General features: G+C 54.7%; 1 long non-coding RNA gene across 5 annotated transcripts in view; it reads left to right on the top strand.

The window, feature by feature from the left end:
* LOC117197567 (uncharacterized) overlaps positions 1–17,761 on the top strand; it is a 215,344-nt gene that overhangs the window by 95,952 nt on the left and 101,631 nt on the right. The window contains exon 1 of one of the 5 annotated variants that reach the window (XR_007476760.1): positions 34–184. The exons of 1 other annotated variant lie outside the window; for it this stretch is intronic. This is a non-coding gene — a long non-coding RNA (uncharacterized LOC117197567). Of the gene's footprint in view, positions 1–33; positions 1,045–1,066; positions 6,468–17,761 lie in introns of those variants that run through there. 3 more of the 5 variants (XR_007476758.1, XR_007476757.1, XR_004478244.2) reach the window with 3 other exon arrangements.

Raw genomic sequence — 17,761 nt, 5'->3', positions numbered from 1 at the left:
CTTGAGAACCACTGAGAGCAAACCGAAAACCGCGCTGGGATCTGTCCAGAGTGACTAGAGAGGGAACGAGGACTGAGCCTTCAGGAACTGACCTGCCTGGGCTGCACACAGATGGTCCCCTGGCTCAGTGGGCCCTGCTGCAGAGTTACAACCGTGATTCTGGGGCCCCCAGGGACATGACCAGGTCAGATGTGTCCCTTGCTGAACGCTGGTGCACGTGTGGGACGGACATTGCCCGTGCACCAGCACATCCACACCGGCTGCTGTGGCCATGACAGTCAGGAGCTTCCCGGGTCAGGTCCTGCAGCTGAGGGGCGGGCGGCGGGGGCACAGCCCTGGCCCGGGGCCCTGGGCAGCCAGCGCTCAGAAAATGCCAGCGGATGCTGAGTAATGCCGGCACTGATGTCACCGCCTAGAGATTCTCATCTCTGCCCTGTGGTTCCAGGGTCCGGCAGCTCGTCTGCCCTCTTCTCCCCTCCCTGAGTTTAGTCTCGTCTCCCAGCGCAGCTGTGTGTGAGGGTCCTCTCCCAAAGGTTTAGTGCTTTGGAAATGGGAGGTGGTGTTACTGAGGGTACCCCGCCCCTGGCTCTGTTCTCCTCTCTGGTACAGCCGTGGGCGTGGGTTTGAGCGTCGAGGGAGAACGGAGGCTGCGGGCTGTGCTCAGCAGCCTGGAAGCGTGGCAGGAGCTGATGGGAAACAGTGGAGCCAATGGCTCTGTGCACTCAGAGAATAAATCCTGGCTTCTGAAGAAGCTGCAGAAAAATGATTATTCGCAGCTTCAGTGGTCATCCTGAAGGATTTGGCGGGACTGAAACCGGGCCCATTTTCTCATCTCTGTGCACCCCGTGCTGCTGGGTCAGGGGTTGCACAGGCTTGTCCCAGAGGCAGAGAGGCCTGGGTTGGCCCCCGTCGCCCCTTCTTGCCCCTCCCACCACCCTGTGCACCGGGAAGGGATGTAGGGCCCTTCTTCCTCGGCTGCCCTCCGTGGCCAGCTGCTGCTTGTCTGTTGCTTGCCTTTTGGGCCTGCTGCCACGGATGTGAAAGGTGCATGTGCGTGTGCAGCCGAGCTGGGATTGGGGCGTGTGTCCAGGGATGCAGCCGTGGTCCTTCCTTGTCTGGGGCGCGGCGGGACAGGGCTGCTATGGGCGCCTTGGGGAACTCAGCCTTTCCATGTCTGTTCGGTCCTTCAGAGAGCGCTGCTGAGGGCTCTGGGGAGACAGCAGCCAGCTAGATGGGGTCTGGTGTAGCTGGGCCCCTGGCACTGGGTGGCCTTGCCAGCGGTGGGCCTTGTCTGGGAACAAGGGCCCGCCTTCAGCACGTTTCCCCTGTGTGTGTGGAGAGTGGACTTAGCCCGAGCCCTAGGGAGCTGAAGGTTCCCACAGCCAGGGAGGAAGCTGCAGCTACAGACTGACGGTTCCCGGAGCTTCTGTTGGCTTTGGGTGATTTCACGGAACAGTTGGCCAGAGCGCTGCGAGGCAGAGCTATGACCTCTCGGCCCAGCAGCCAGCAGAAGGAGTGGCTTAGCCTTCCAGAGAAGTGCAGTGTGGGTTGCCACACCCTCCCCTGGCCAAGAGTCCAGGGAGCAGAGGACCTGGCTCTGTCCCAGCTCGGCCCTGCGGACGTCTCTGCATCTCTCTTAGCCTGCTCCCTGGCTGTCAGGAGAGACTAGTCCCCCCCTTGCCTGGCTGCAGTGAAAACCCAGTGAGACGGGACCTAAAGTACCCCACCTCTGCCCACGTGCAGAGGTGGAGAATCAGACATGGAAGGAGTCTGAGCTTTTTTGTGGTCCCTTCTGTTGAGGTTTGGAATCTGGAAATGGATCGTCCTTGCCGGTGGTCCTCACTGATGTGGACTGTCAGGGCCTCCCCCTGTGAGCAGCGTGGCCTTGCATCGCTTGGATGTTTCCGTCTTGCTGGACTTATTGGAAGGAGCTATAAGTGAAACACTCTGCCCCAAAATGTCAAGTTCATCAGGGGGTTTCATGCTAAAGCCCCTGAAAAGTGGCAGACGTTTCTTGTTCCTTGCCTTGTTTGTAGTGGCAGCGTCTGTTGCCCATGCCCGGTGGCCCTGGTGTTTGAGCTTAGGGATGTGGTGCGGACATGGGGGTAGGGGAGGAGGAGGGAAGAAAAGGGGAGCATTGGACAGCTTATCAGGCTAGTAAGAAAAGATACTTTCGTTAGGTAAAGCATGAAATGGGAGCCCAGTTGGAAATAATAATAATGGTATGGATATAGTGTTATGAATATCGTTATTTTCCCCCAGCTTTGGCCTGATCAGGGCTTACATGCACTTGGATTTTATATATATATATAGATGTTATTAATAATCTTAATTACTAAAGAGTAGCTAACTTTTACCAGACTTTTATTTGCAGATACTGCAAAGTGCTAAGCCCTGTAATATGCATTATTTCATGAAATTTTCTCAAGAACCTTATGGGTAATTATCATCCCCATTTTAGAGCGAGGGAAACGGAAGCTGAGAGGTTGAACATCTTGTCCGAGGTGCGCTGAGGCAGGGCGGGGGAGCCAGCAGCTCGAGCCCCCGCCTCAGACCCTGGGTTTCCCCTAAGGATACCACTTCCTGGGTGCTAGGTTGTTCCTGGGTGTGACCGATCGGCAGGCAGGGCAGTGCTTTCATTATACTAATGAGGAGGACAGTGGTCCAATGGCGGTCAAGGGCAAAGGTTGTGGAGCTGGACTGCCCTGACTCCACATACGACTGCTTACCAGCTGGGTGGCCTTGGGCAAATGACTGATCTGCTCCTCGGTTTACTCATCTGTGCCTCCCTCAAGCGTTGTTGTGAGGATTAACACCGGCGAAGGGCCTAGAAGGGGGCTGTTAATATGCGTTCATCATTGTTCTGTCACTGTCCCTGTGCACGGTCCCGGGTCCACACTTGGGGGGTGTCTCTGGGTCAGGATGGAGACTGGCATGAAACAGATGCCCAATAAACATTCTCTGCATGAGGGAATGGAGTTTACCAGGTGGTCGGCAGGGCTCCTCTAGTCATCAGTCTTCTCTTCCAAGGATCTTCCCCACCGTTTCCTGCCTGAGACGGACCCATAAGTAGGGCTGACCCTTCCTTTCATCCACGCTGGCCAGCGCGAGCTCGCTGGGTCTGCCTGGGGGGAGGGTCCGAGTGGACCCCGGTGATGGCTGGAGACACAGGCTTCTTGGAGAGGCAATTGATGGCAGATGCCAGCTCTCCAGCCTGCAGGGTGGGGCGTGTGGGAAGCCGGCTGTTCTCTGAATAGTGGGGGCTGCTCCGTGTGAGTGTGTGAGCTGCGGAGCTGGAGTCCCTGCCCGAGCCTCGTGGGAGGGGCTCAGAGGGCTGGGCGGGCCAGTGCAGGAGGCTGCAGAGCCTGTCAAGGTTAACAGATAGGCCTTGGCTCTCCCCTAGGAAGTCATTCAGTTTCTCCCCTGACTCAGGCCACATTGTTTCAAAGCATGTGGTATAAACTACTAACCACTGGGGAATTGCTTGAATTAACAAACTCATTTTTCCCGAGACCTGAGGTTGAACTTGAGTGAGGAGTTCAGGGCTCTTTCGCAGAAATCCAATAGATCAGGAGAACTCATGTTACACCATGTTTTCAACCTTGATCAAATGCACATTTTGCACGGTGGGGCCTTCTCCACGCCTGCACACTTCCAGCTGCACCGATAGCTCAGGACCGTGGCAGACCGGGGCAGTAGCTGGCACTGGGGTTGGGCTTTGGGGGAGCTGGCCTCCTGCCTGGGTTGGAAGGCGCTTCAGAAAGGTTCCTCTCTTCCTCTCTCCCTCTTCTCCTCCTAACTCCTGCCACCCCCACGCCTGCCCTTCTGAGTGCCATTACTTAAGAGGAGGCATGAAGGTTTTGCTGGAACGGTCCTGGGTTCTGGGCTGAGTCACGGGGCCCCAGCTCAGCTCTCCGGTGTGTCTTGTCTCTGCCTGTGAAGACCTGCTGGGCCTGCTTCCCCTTCAGCAGGGCGCCCGGCACAGGGGCCACTATAGATCTGCAGGGTCAAGCAGGAATCGGTCCCTCTCCCACGGCCCTCCCCACCCACACAGCCCACGGCCAGGCCATGTCCAAGAGCGGAAGCTCAGGGGAGGCCTGGAGATGGCTCTACAGCCTACAGGACAGAGGCCAGTCCCAGTAGGCCAGGAACTCCCCAGGGACGAAGTTTCTGTGTGCGGTATAGGACTGGAACCACAGGGGACGTGGATGGCAGAGGATGGGGAAGGTGGGGCTCAGGGAGGAGTTCACGTAAGGAGGGTAGGCTTCCTAGAGGAGGCTGGGTGGCACGTGGAGCCCCAAGAAAGAAGAGAACGGATGAGGAACTTCCCAGAAAACAACATTGCTCCCCAGACCCTGTCCTTTGCCATCCAGATGCTGAGGATTCTGTTTTTTGTGAGGCAAGGTGTATATGGCCCAAACTGGTGGTTCTTAAACCAGGCTCAGCCGCCTGATCACCTGGGGAACTCTGTAACACTATAGACGTACAGCCCCACCCCAGACCTATCCAGTCAATTGCCCTTCGATGGGGTCTGGACATCTGCAGTTCTGAAGCTCCCCAGAGTGTTACGGTGCTGGGCCAGGGTCCAGAGACCCTTCCCCCTGCATGGGTTGGCTGTGCTCAGCCCTCTTCTTTCCTGGCTGGTGGCTATCTGGGGCTCAAGGACATTAAGCCATGGGGACACATTTGATGGAATCGCCATGGACTTCAGTGTCCCTGTGGCCCAACTCAGCTCAGGCTGTAGGAGGGCAACTTCTGGATCACGGAGGGTAGGACTTCCGGGCCCCAGGGGTAGGAGAGGATGGCTCAGCTACTCCCCTATGCTGGCCTCTCTCCACCTGATGGTGGAGGGCTCTCACCCTCTCCTCTGCCCCCTGGCCTCTGTCTCGCAGCTTAGGGAGAGCCGGCTTTGGGAAATGTCATGAGTTTTCAGCTACAACTGCTGCTGCACTGCAGTTCTCTTGGGATTTTGTCATTCCAAGTTCCAGGGCAGGGAATCAGTTTGGCCCAACTCGGGGGTCAATGGTAGCCCATCGATTACTGCCTCGGGGGCAGAGGGGAGGACAGATAATACAAAACACAGTCGCCAGTGCATCAGGGGTGGGGCAGGCAGGTCATGGCCATGTCCAGTACAGTCTCTTGGTTTTGAGGCAGAATCTTCTGGGAAACTGAAGCCTGGTAGAGGCATCTCCACCAGGAGAGCTGGGTGGATAGCCTTGGCCTCCATGTGCGGGCAGGAGAACTGAAGGTTAGAGAGGGCACCCCACTAGAACATTGACGAGCTGGAGTCTTCATTGTCATTTAGGCTGAGAAGAGGTCAGCGACCCCGGAGGCGGGTCCTGGGCCATCTTCTGGCCACAGGCGTGGCTCCTGCCTTGTGCATTCTAGAGCCTAGGGGGCTGGGGGAGTAATAGCTGCATGGGGATCGCTTCTCTGCCTTGGTCTCCTTGTGATGGGGAGCTTTTATCACAGACTGTCTTCATCTGACCTCCCCGTGACACTGGATGAAAAGTGTTGTGTGAGCCTTTCTGGGCAGAGGGTCCGTACCTCTCTGAGATTCTCCCAGGGGCCCTGGACTCAGTCATGTGTAGACCCGCTGCTTCTTGGAACTTGTTAGTGAAAACAATTTCTTGTGTCCGCAACTATGGAGCACGTGGCCTGGCTCTTTGTCATCAAAGACATGAGGAGGTGCCTTCAGAGTCTTTGCTGCAGGCCGGGGAGGTTGTCACCCAGGAGAGGGTGCACAGGGGCTGTGCTGTGTTCACGTGCTCCCCGCTGCTGGGTTGGCACCTGGCTCGGGAGAGCCCTTGGACTTGGGTCCAGGAGCGTTTTTTCCCCTACCTCCCCCTGTTCTTCCAAAAGAGCCTCCCCTGGGGCTGGGGAGCCACGTGAGCTTCTTGGAATGTGTGCCCACAGGGAGAAAGAGCCTCCTTCCTTTTGTGCCTCTTCAGGGGTCATATCATGGGTCAAGGTGGTTTAGCCCATGACCAGAGTGTTCCCCTTGTGGCTTCCTGTCTGGGTCAGGGCCAAGTTTCCCAGGCTTTAAGGGGTTCTCTGAAAAGATCGGACCCAGCGACGAACGCCACTGCACCTTTCCGAAAGCAGCTGTCACACAAGGTATTAGTTATGTGCCCGGAGGTTCCGACAGAGACATGTCAGTGCCCGGCCGGAACGCCTGAAAACATTCATCCCGGTGGCATGTGGGTGCTGACGGTGGGTGCTGCCACCCTCCCGCTGCCCGTGCTTCCCATGGACGTGTGTGTACTATTTACGTGGCTAATAGGCTTCTTGACTGAGGGTGACGTTCACATGCTCTAAAAAGTCCATTAACTGAATTTAAGCTTCTCCAGAGGTCGTGGGGCCTAGTCTGTCTTTAGCATGTGACGTGGAGGGAATTGGAAATCCAAGGACCCCTTCTGCTGGGCCTTTACCGGGACTGGAGACAGTGAGCTTTGCTGAGTGAGTAGGTAAGTGAATGAGTGTGTGGGCTGTGTGAGACAGCGAGAGGATGGTATCTCTGGGGCCAAGCGTTTGTCTTGTAAGGCTCGTGAACAAAATGAAGCTATTTTTAGATGAGTATTCAGCAAACAGCCTTTGATTTTGAATGCCAAGTGGCACGGTCAAACTTCTCTATGGTAACAAGACAGCTTTTTTATTTTTGAAGATCAAAGTGTTTGAAAATACTGTCCTCTGTTTTTAAATCAACTGTCCAGAAAGCATTTCTGTTTTTGTTTTTAAGCTAAAGACTTCACAGGTTGAGAGCCCACAGGCGTTTACCTTTCCCCAGTGCTACATTTTAAGCCTGAGCTGAGGATCGCATGTGCGTTCAGGCAGGGCCCTTTGGCCCATCTGCAAAGGGGACAGATCTGCTGGGTCCCTCTCCTGCCCTTGGAGAGTCACCCAGGTCCCGGAGCCACAGGCCGGCGGTAGATTTGTTTAAAGCAAGGTCTCTGCTGCTCTTCCTGGGCCACGGCAGAGTTTGAGTGACTCATACACCCCTGGTCTGGAAGCTTTCTCCAGTCACCCCCTCCCCTGGACCTCCTAGAGAGTGGCCACCCCACGCCTCTTGGGGCTCACACCTGAGAACAGTCAAACTGAGAGCTCCCAGGGACAAGCGTGGACCCCTCTTTCTGAAGCCCTTTTCTAACCCATTGCTGGACTTTTCTTACCCATTGAGTGTCTGATGCCACTGTTCCAAACAGAACAGCGTGAGGTGGTGGGAAACCATAACATGACACTCTGCATCCTGGGAGGCACGCGCCGTGGGAAAGATAGAAACTTCAGAACCAGAGCATCCTGAGCTTGGATCCCGGCTCTCCGCTCACTAACTGTATGAGTTTGGAAAAGTGACAGGACTCCTCTGAGCCTCACTTTGCTTACCTGTCACATGGGGGTGATGATATCCATATCTCACAGGTTGTTTAGAGAGCTTTGGGAAAATGATGACCGTTGAGTGTCACACTCAGCATAGATACTGCACATGAGAGCAACATCACAACAGCCCGGGTCTGAATCCTGGCACTGCTACTTACATAAGCCTGAAGCTCAGGGAGACCAGGTGACTTGCTGGTTTCCTCCGTAAACGGTGTGCCGTCTCCTCCCTCCCCGTGAGGACCCACGCCTCTGGTACCGGGCTGAGCCTGTCGGAGCTGATGACCGTGCAGTCAGCCCTCTCTGCTCCCTGGTCAGGTCAACCAGCAGTGGGGGGACCACCCCGTGGGCTGTGGGTACTGCCGGGCTCCCGTCTACACGTAGGGGCCGCGGTGATTTCACGACCGTCCTCCCAGTCTGGGTTTGGGGAATTTGGAGCAGAAGGGCCTTAGCAAGTACCCCCTTTCCCAGGCAGGCCCCCCAGCCCACTCCACTTCTTGATTGCTAGCAGGCCTCAGAACTGGCCAGGCTGTGGAGCTCAGCCTGGCCCTGACCCCAGGCCCCGAGCCCCCGTGCTGCCCCGCCTGTCATCCGCAGCCCCGTCAGGGCCAGCTTTCCGGGCCCAGGGGCTGCCCTGTGTTCCTCTGAGTCCCTGGCCGAGCGCACAGAGTTATGTAATGCTGCTGAGCCAACATTTCTGAGTCGCAGCCAATTTGCCGGCCTCGAGTTACACTGTGCAGATGCTCTGCGTTACGGTTGGCTTTTGTCTCGGAGGCCGTAAGTAAGCAGATAGCATAACTCCGCTTACCATTAGACGTTTCGCAAATCATCTGGGCTCTAGCGTGCCGCAGCCAGACAGTTCATTTATGCTGCGAATGGTATGATTTGTAAAGTAATAAATTTCCCGTCCCTCTGCCAGCAATAAAGTACAGCAAGCAGGCGAGGCCAGAGCCCTCCAAAAATACACTGGCTCCCAGTGAGACCTGGATGAGGGTTCTGTCCAGGTTCTGTCTCTGTTCCTGCCTTCGCTGGATTCTGGGAAATCAGGTTTGGGCCATAAATCCCCTCGACCATCTAGGTGGCCCAGGGTCCTGGCACGGACTTGTTATGAGCATGTGTAATTGGTCCCCGACCATGACACATTTGTCACTTCCCGGGCCCCTCTCGATCCTGGCATGAAAGGGCAGGATGACAGGCCTCGCTCAGACAGCAGTGATGGAAAGTCGTTGCCTGTCCCCCCCTCTCCCTGGCAGCACATCTCTGCTCGGGGCCGAGTCAGGGCTGTTTGGGAAGTCAACGGCAGACAGACAGCTGGTCGGAGCGTCTTACAGCCTCCCAGGAAGGGGTGTAAGAGCATTGCTCCACCCACAGATCAGGGGTCTCTGTTGTGAAGGTGGTTGCTCAGGGAGAAAGTCGAGGACAGAGCCTTAGGCTGTCTGGGTCCCACTTTCCTTTTGGGGGGCGGGTCAGTTGGTGGTGGGTGCCTGTGATCAGCAGATGCTTTCAAAGCAGCAGGAGTTGCCAGGGAGACCCCAGAGCTGCAGCCCCAAGTGCCAGCTGTGGTCTGGGACCCCAGAGTGCAAGTGCATGGCTTGGAGTCCCCATTTTTGACCAGCTCTGTCTTCTTGTCCTGAGTAGTGGCTTCTGTGGAGAGACCTGGCTCTGTCTCTGACCTCTGCCCCGGGTGATTGTGATGGCCGCTCCGTTAGACAGTCTGCTGCTTAGCGATGTCTCTGTCCCGTCTGGGGAAGGAGGGCCTGGGAGTGGTCCACAGGGTGCAAGCACCCTCCTGCTCAGCTCTGGGGTGCTTCGCACGCCCTTCACCTTCCTCCTCCTCCTCTACCCCTGCCTCTACTTCTCCCACCACTGATATTTGCTTTTGCAAAATCCCATTTCAAAATGAAATACCGTTTAAGAACTAGATATAGAAAAAGGGAGTTCTCTGTAGCGCATTCGCTGCCTAAACACAGTCGCGGTGGTGGTTTTGCTGTTTCCTCCAGACCGGCCTTCGGTGGCCCCGCGAGAGACACCTTCCCTCAGTCAGGGCAGCTCTGCCGCCCCCCTGAGGACATACTGGGCTTGTACGGAGCTTTCTGTCTTGGGGTGGGGGCAGGTGGATTCACTCCTCCCAGCGGGATGTGAGGAGGGTTTGCTTCCCAAAGGCAGAGCCCCCCCTTGGAGATGGGCCCCCAGGAGGGCTGGAAGGAGCTGAGGCCTCCGCAGGGCTGTGCTTCCCTGAGCGTAGCCCCCAGGGCCTCCTTGGTTCTTCTGTGTGCACCACAGCCTCCACTGATGGTCCTACCCTGTTGTCTCCTTCCAGCCTAGGTAGGTCCGTCCCTCAGTGGCGTCACTCCCTGCATGTTGACCTTGGGCCACTTGCCTTGCCCGTCCCGGCCTCAGTGCGGCCCTGAAGCGGGGTGCTGGTCCCTGCCGGGTGGGTCTGTGTGAGGATGAAAGGAGATGGTCTGGCATCCAGAGGGCTTCAGCAGTGCTGACCAGCTGTGCAGATCCGCCTGCAGCGGGCACAGGGCTGTGTTGTGGCTCAGGCCCAGGAAGGGCCCAGACACTGTCATGCTCGCAAATATCTCCCTTCCCTGCCCAAACTGGGCAGTGCACAGCCTCGCCCTGGAGGTGGCCACCCTGAAGGTGATGTTTCGGGGCCTGGGACTGAAAACTGAGAGTCCAGAAGAGAAGTTTGCAGGGGAAGGAAGAGAGCCCAGCATGGGCAGTAAAGGGGGAGACTTGAGTCTTTGGACCTTGTTCTGGGGGAGAGTGGGCAAGGGTGGTGGGCTGACCCGGGCCATGGGGAGGAAGCTGCTCATTGCCATCTTGGTCTCTTTGCAGAGAGGTGAGGGCCGGAGGCCGAGAGTGTGGTCAGGACCTACTGGCCAAAAGACCAGATGAGAAAGGCTGCAGAGAAAGAAATACTGCTATAGATTGCCAGGAAGGGTGACCTGAAACAAGTGCTGAGGCTCCAGGGGGCAGGAGTCCCGGGCAGGAGACCCAGGATGGAGCTGGTCTCTGCAGCCAGAGCTGCGGGGGGGGGGGGGGTGGCTGCGAGCACACTGCCCCCAGGGGACCGAGCCTGGTGTACCACCAGGAAGGTCGGTAGGGACTGGTAGAGGGCCGCCTGGTTTTCACAGGATGTCACGCACCACTCCCTTCTTTCTAGAGACATGGCAGATGTCTATTGAGCAAGTTAGATGGGCCAGGCACCATGGGAGGGACTTCATGTATATGAGCTCATTTATTTAATCCTCACTGCAGCTCTGTGAGTGGGCATTAGAATGGGGAAACTGAGGTTCAGAGAGGTTAAACTGATCTGCCCCACCTTTCCCAGCTAGGAAAGAAATAGAAGCAGGGTTTCAATCATTTCAAAAACGTCTACTAGGGACTTCCCTGGTGGCTCAGTGGTTAAGAATCTGCCTGCCAATGCAGGGGACACGGGTTCGATCCATGGTCCGGGAAGATCCCACATGCCGCGGAGCAGCTAAGCCCATGTGCCACAGCTACTGAGCCTGCGCTCTAGAGCCCGAGAGCCACAACTACTGAAGCCTGTGTGCCTAGAGCCCGCGAGCTACAACTACTGATCCTGCGTGCCACAATTACTGAAGCCCGCGTGCCTAGAGCCCGTGCTCCGCAACAAGAGAAGCCACCGCGATGAGAAGCCCGCGCACCGCAACGAAGAGTAGCCCTGGCTCGCCGCGACTAGAGAAAGCCTGCGCGCAGCAGTGAAGACCCAATGCAGCCAAAAACTAAGTAAATAAATTTATTAAAAAAAAAAAAAACAAAACCTTCTACTAGACCGTAAGCTCTGTGAAGGTAGAGCCTGGGCCAGTCCTGCTCTGGGCTGACTGCCCCATTGCACAGCCAGCTACCTGGCACAGGCAGGATGGAGCGAATGAGCCAGTGAGGGCAGAGATGGTCCCCGGTCTGCGTGTTTCCCAGCCCACACCTGTGGTCTGGGTGCTCCACCTGGCCGGTTCTCTCTGCCCTGCCTGGGGGTTCCACTTGCTGGTGGGGCAGACCTTGGGCTGACAGCACCCTTCTCCCTGCTCCCTAGACACTCTAGGCCCCAAAGAAACTATTGAGTCATGTGTTTTCCTTGGGCTTTGGTGATTCGCGATTCATGTTTGCGAGGAAGGAAAGAGAGTGACTCATGCTGATTTAATAAGCTTACGAACATTCTCAAGAATCGGCTGATAGATCGCAGGCTGGCAGCCCACTCCCCAACGCCTGCCAGCGCCAAGCGCTCAGAAATCACCAAGTTAAACAAGTCTGCAGAAAATTCAATCTCCCTAGCATTATTTTCCTTATTTGAGCTAATAGCACAAGGCGCCTCTCTTCTGGCAACGCGAGGTGCACCAGGGGGCCCCGCCGCCTGCCCTGGGGTCCTGTGGGAGAAGGAAAGCAAATGCTTCACATTCGGCAAGTTCCTGAGGGTTCGACAGCGATAAGAGCTGCTAAGACCTCCCAGGGTTTACCTTGTGCCCTCGGAACCAGCGGCTGAGCCCCTGGGGAGCCAGCCCTGTGCCCCAGTGCCTGAATGATGGGGTAACGCGAGCAAGGCCCCTCCCCTGCAGAGTAACGAGAACAAGGCCGACGGCAGCCGTCCTGGCCTCTCTGGGCCGTGTCAGGACTAACACGCCTCGGTCAGGCCCGCTGAGCTCAGGTTACTCGATGTAAACAAGTGAAGGTGCAACGTGGCAGCCCAGAGGAGCAGGCCAAGGTGGCAGGGAATGCGTCATTTCAGACGCTCTCAGGTGACCGAGAGGATCCCTGACATCTAGCAGGTGTTGACATGGGGGTTAATCCTACTGGTTTATGGTTCTGTGCTGAGTCCCCATGTCCCTGTGCTCCAAGGCACTCAGACCAGTGGGCTGGAGAAGAAATTCAGAGATGCACTAGGCCAGCATCTGTGCCAAGATCCTGTTACTGTCTGTATGCTCTCAATTGGGACTGCATCCTTTCAGAAGTTCCTCCAGTCCAAAGACGGGGGTAGGAGGGGTCAGGCCATGAGGAATCAGGGTGCCCTATTCAGATGCAAGTGATTTCCTAAGTCTGATCTCTTTTCTGTAAGTTCTTTGGTGTTCCCTCCCTATAATCACTGAGCCCCTAGTGGGAAATTAAGCTCCATGCTGGGTCCAGCCAGAGGAACAGCGTTCTGCTGGAGCAGGTTTGGTGAGTCTGGTGTTGGATTAGAGTGCAGTCTCCCCCTCACCGCCCCATTCCTCCCTCTTTCTATTCATCCAGCCATCCAAAAAATATTGATTAAACGTGATAATGTATGTAAAGCATTTAGCATCATGTCTGGCTCCATAAATGTTAGTTTTTATCATCGATATCATTGCTATTATTTGATATCTGTTGCATGCCAGGCAAAAAAGGTGAATAATGGCACAAACTGGTGAACGTGCTACACGAGAGCTGGAAATCATCGAGACAGTCTAACTTTGCCCCTCATGCTGCAGGTGGGCATAGTGAGGCCCCGAGATATGAAGAGGCAGACTGACGGGGGTCTTACGGTGAGGGCGCAGCTGTGTCAACCCTAGCGCTCGGGGCCCCCTCTGCCGTGGTGTGCGGCTGTCACACTGGGGTGGGGCAGTCTGAAGGAGCTTCAGAACCCACCTGGGGAGGGTGGGTTTTAAGATGAGCTTCGGAATAAGAGTAGGAATGAGACCCACAGGAGAGAAGGGGCAGAGTGCAGCCTGGCGTGGCACAGTGTGGAGGAGGAGGCTACTGGTGGAGAAGGACAGTGGGAGAGGTACCACAGCCATCTGTGTGGCATCATTTGAGGAGTCCTGAGAAGGCTGCATTGTCCTCAGATCATTCTGTCATTACCAGCAGGTGCTTCTTTCTGGCACGTGCAAATCAGGACTGTTGGGGTTAGGGCTCAGCTCAGCCTGCCTTTGCTCATGCTCAGTGTGGGCCCGTGGGTCCAGGCTGCAAGTCACAGGCCAGGAGTCATAATTCAGTCATAATTTGCCATTCACCCCTTGCATTTGTTTCCCTGGGCTGTTGTAGCAAATCACCAGGAAGCTGGTGGCTTAAAAGAACAGAAATTTATTCTTCCACCGTTCTGGAGGCCAGAAGTTCAAAATCCAGGTGTTGGCAGGGTTGGTTCCTTCTAGAGGCTCTGAGGGAGTATCTGTTCCATGCCTCACTTGTAGCTTCTGGTGGCTGCCGGCAGCCCTGGACTTTCCTTGCCTTGGAGCTGTGTAACTTATCTCTGCTTCAATCCTCATGTGGCCTTCTCCTCTTCTGTCTGTATCTTCTCCTCTTCTTATAAAGATACTAGTCATTGGACTTAGGGCCTGTTGATGAATGAATCCAGGATGGTCTTTTCTTTTCTTTTCTTTTCTTTTTTTTTTTTTTTTTTGCGGTACGCGGGCCTCTCACTGTTGTGGCCTCTCCCATTGCGGAGCACAGGCTCCGGATGCACAGGCTCAGCGGCCATGTCTCACGAGCCCAGCCGCTCCACGGCACGTGGGATCCTCCCGGACCGGGGCACGAACCCGTGTCCCCTGCATCGGCAGGCGTACTCTCAACCACTGCACCACCAGGGAAGCCCCCAGGATGGTCTTTTCTTAATTGCATCCACAAAGACCCTTTTTCCAAATAAGTTCACAGGTTCCAGGAGGACATATCTTATGGAGGGCCACCATTCCATCCACTATACCCCTAGAGCAGTGTGGAAGTATGGCTCAAGAGATGAGTCACGAGGTCACTTTTGATGGCGTGAGGGGATAAGTCTGGTTGAGACACAGCACTGAGGGTACTAGGAAAATTCCCAGAAGTGTTTGGACCTTGGATGTAGGGGTTTTTTTTGAGACTGAGGGACCAGCTTAGAATTGTTGATCGGGGGCATATGGGCATCCAGCAGGGCCTGTTGACAGAGTCCACCATGTTGGGGATGGACCATTGTGACCACCGCCTGCTCTTGGAATGGTCCAGAGCAATGCTATTACACTGCTATTACACAGCACATTACAGTGATGGAAATGTTCTTTACTATCTGATCCATCTGACACAGTGGTCACTAGCCACGTGTCTACTGAGCTTTTGAAATGTGACCAGTACAATGAAAGGACTAGATTTTACTTCTATTTAATTTTACTTTATTATATTTAAACTTAAGTAGACCTGTATGGCTAGTGGCTACCTATTGGCCAGCACATCCCAAACGTCTTGATGTGACCCTTTCCCCTCGTCTGCTCTTCATTTCACTATCAAAAATACATGTCATCATAAAGAGCTTAAATTCCTCTTTTGCTTTTTTATGTGTGTAATGCTTACTGTTTTAACTTTTGGCTGAGGGATAGAGGCCAGATGGAGTTGACTGGTTTTAGACCCAGTACAAGAAAACGTGGCTTGCTCTTTGAGTAACGGGAAAAGGGTAGTGTTTCCCTGTGGACACTCTTGTAGCTGACAGTTGCCTGGTAGTTAATCCGGAGCTGCAGCTAGAGAGGCCGTGGTGAAATCTATCCTCGCTGGCAACGAGGAGGTTGCCTGGAGAGGTTGCTGAGAGCCCGAGGAAATGGGTGATGGCCCGTGTCTACTCCTCTGGCCCATGTTTGGGGGTCTATGAGTTTGGGCTTCTTTGCTCAAAAAGAAACTTCTTTTCATGGCTTCTGGAAAGCCGTAGATACAATTTGGGTCTCATAGAGCTATTTCTCCCAAACTCCTCCTTGTATTCCTGCTTCCCCAGATGGGATACTGCACACTGTCTTACTTTAGAGTTAGCGTATTTAGTTTTGCACACTGTTTAGACATGATCTTAAGCAACACTTCATTTATTTACACACTTGCATGTTTTGGACCCTCTGGATGAAAAATAAAGCATTTTCCTGAGAGCAGAAAATCTCAAAGGAGGCAGTTCTCGGGGAGACGGGGTCTGCGTTGGTGGGACACGTGTGGGCTTACAGCTCACCTTTCCTCTTTCTCCGTGCTTCTTTCTTACCTGTGCTAATCAGACCCGGTGGCTTTGGGTCTCGAAGCTCAGTCTGCTTGCCTGCCTCGGTGCTCACGCTCGACGGGAACTCAGGGGTCTCAGCTGGAAGTCATAGGCCAGACACAGAAGAAGGTTCTGGCAATGCAGGAAGAGCAGCCTGTTTTAGGTGGGGAGCTGTGCTCAGGGTCACGCTAACACCGCACTGTGTACATGTAAGACACAAATGAGGGATTTAGAGGTGAGGAGTCCGATGAGTGTTGCTAGGCAACTTTTCAGTTGGGCCTGGAGGTAACATAATCTCTGGGAGCAGCCTGGTAGGAGGGCCTCCTAAGGACAGAGCTGAACTTCAGAACCAGCGCCTTCTGTGCCTGTACCCGCCAGCGCTGCCTCTGGGAGGGAGCGGGAAAGGTCAGTGGAGCTGTGTTACATAAGCCGCTGGGGTGACTGACGCGTCCACGGATTCTTTATTTGTTGTGTCCTCTTTTTCTTATGTATCTGCTTGCACCCCACCTTGTACAGAAGGGCATCTGAGGTGGTTTCAGAAATATAGCTGCTGTTACAGGATAAACATTAAATAAGGGAAGAAACTGGGGCAAAGGGAAAAGAAGGGTCAGGAAACGGGTGCGACTGGTCATTTGACAAGTCTCTGCTGAGTATTGATTGTGTGCCTGGCTGTGTAGGTAGAGCAGTGAACCAAACAGCCACAGTTCCTGCTCTCCTAGAACTTACGGTCTCGTAGGAGAGGTGTGAAGAAAAAAAAAACCCACGGGTCCAGTGCTCTTACTGGGGGCAGGCTACAAATTAGATTCTGAGACTCCTAGTGGCCAAGGCAAGAGGGGACCACAATTACGCGGGGCTGGGTGTATTCTCAGTGTTGTGTCGGTAACGATAGAGCAACAGTAATGAGCTTCGTCCTCCTGTCCTGGACGTGCAGACCATGGCACAGTGCCCTTCTGCCCCTATGCAGAGACGCCCTTAGCCTCCCCTTCACTGCCATCCTCCTGGCTGGGTTCCAATAGTCAGCCCAGATGTCCTGGGAGGCTGCCCGTAAGTGAAGGACTCGAGCACTTTGGGCCCAATGAGCTCCAGAACTCTCCCTGCACCTTCCCACACTGTGTCTTAGGCCAGACCACCCCTCCCCCAGGATGCCAGTTATCTCTGTTGTTGTCACTGTTTTCTCCCTTACCTATTTAGGGCTCTCCATTGTTTTCAACGTGCCCTTTACTGGCAGCATTTCACTTGATTCTCCCAGCAACACTTGTGAACTAGCCATGATTTTAGCCATTTGACAACAAAAGGAAACAAAGACACAGAAGGGCAAAGCAGTTTGCCTGAGGTCCCACAGCTTCATGACTCCACTTTGACCCTATCTTTTTTTTTTTTTTCGGTACGCGGGCCTCTCACTGTTGTGGCCTCTCCCGTTGCGGAGCACAGGCTCCGGACGCGCAGGCTCAGCGGCCATGGCTCACGGGCCCAGCCGCTCCGTGGCATGTGGGATCTTCCCAGACCGGGGCACGAACCCGCGTCCCCTGCATCAGCAGGCGGACTCTCAACCACTGCGCCACCAGGGAAGCCCTATCTTTGACTTCCTCCAATTTGGTATTCATTATTATGCTTTCTATAGCCGGAGCCCCACTTGCTTATACATTCTGGAGAAGCCTGATCCTTCAGCCCCTGGCATCTCTTTGGGAGGCAGGTGGAATGTCATTAGCCGCTTCCATCGGCAGGCCAGGGTCTTCCCGTCATCCCAGGGACGGGTGGGATGGCTTGCTCTTTGAGTAAAGATACTGGCAGGTAGGAATCCATCCTTCCAAGGCAGCCCTTTTGTTTGTCTATTTATTTATTCATTCATTCATTCAACAAATATTTCTTGAGCATGTCAGGTGTTGTGTGTTAACCACCCATCATCCCTGCTGTCGAGGAGCCCAAGGTTTAGTTGAGGAAGAAGGATCAGTACATGTGAGATTTGAGTACAGAGTGAGAGAGGTTTGAGCATGAGGTAGAGTGCTAATCATCAGAGCAGAGATAAAAAACATAAGCAGGCTAAATGCATCCTGGCTGTTTAACGGCTTTTTATGTCCTGGCCACGGAACTCCCCTCATCCTGAGCGCCCCTCCGCAGGGCTCACTCTATTTGGTCAAAGTCCACCTTAAGGTGCAAGGGTTCAGAATGCAGTACACCTTGTACAAGTTAGCCATACAGAAGCAAGAAGGGCCTCACCTCCTTTGTTCTTGGAAGTGCACTTCTGTTCATGCAACCTTAATTTGTAGCAACCTAGTGGTATAAGAGAGAGCCTAGAACAGGTACGCCTGCGATACCAGCCTCTTGTACAAGCGGTGCTGCCCAAGTGGGCCATGCTGAGGAACGCTGAGGGTGTCTTTCTCAAGGACATGAAGGCAAGTGCCTTGTGTGTGCTCCAATACCGAATGCTACCCATTC

This window comes from Orcinus orca, chromosome 3 (assembly GCF_937001465.1).
Source record: "Orcinus orca chromosome 3, mOrcOrc1.1, whole genome shotgun sequence".
NCBI lineage: Eukaryota > Metazoa > Chordata > Mammalia > Artiodactyla > Delphinidae > Orcinus > Orcinus orca.
The sequence above is the reverse complement of the archived record's forward strand: the minus strand, read 5'-3'. Positions and strand labels throughout refer to the sequence as shown.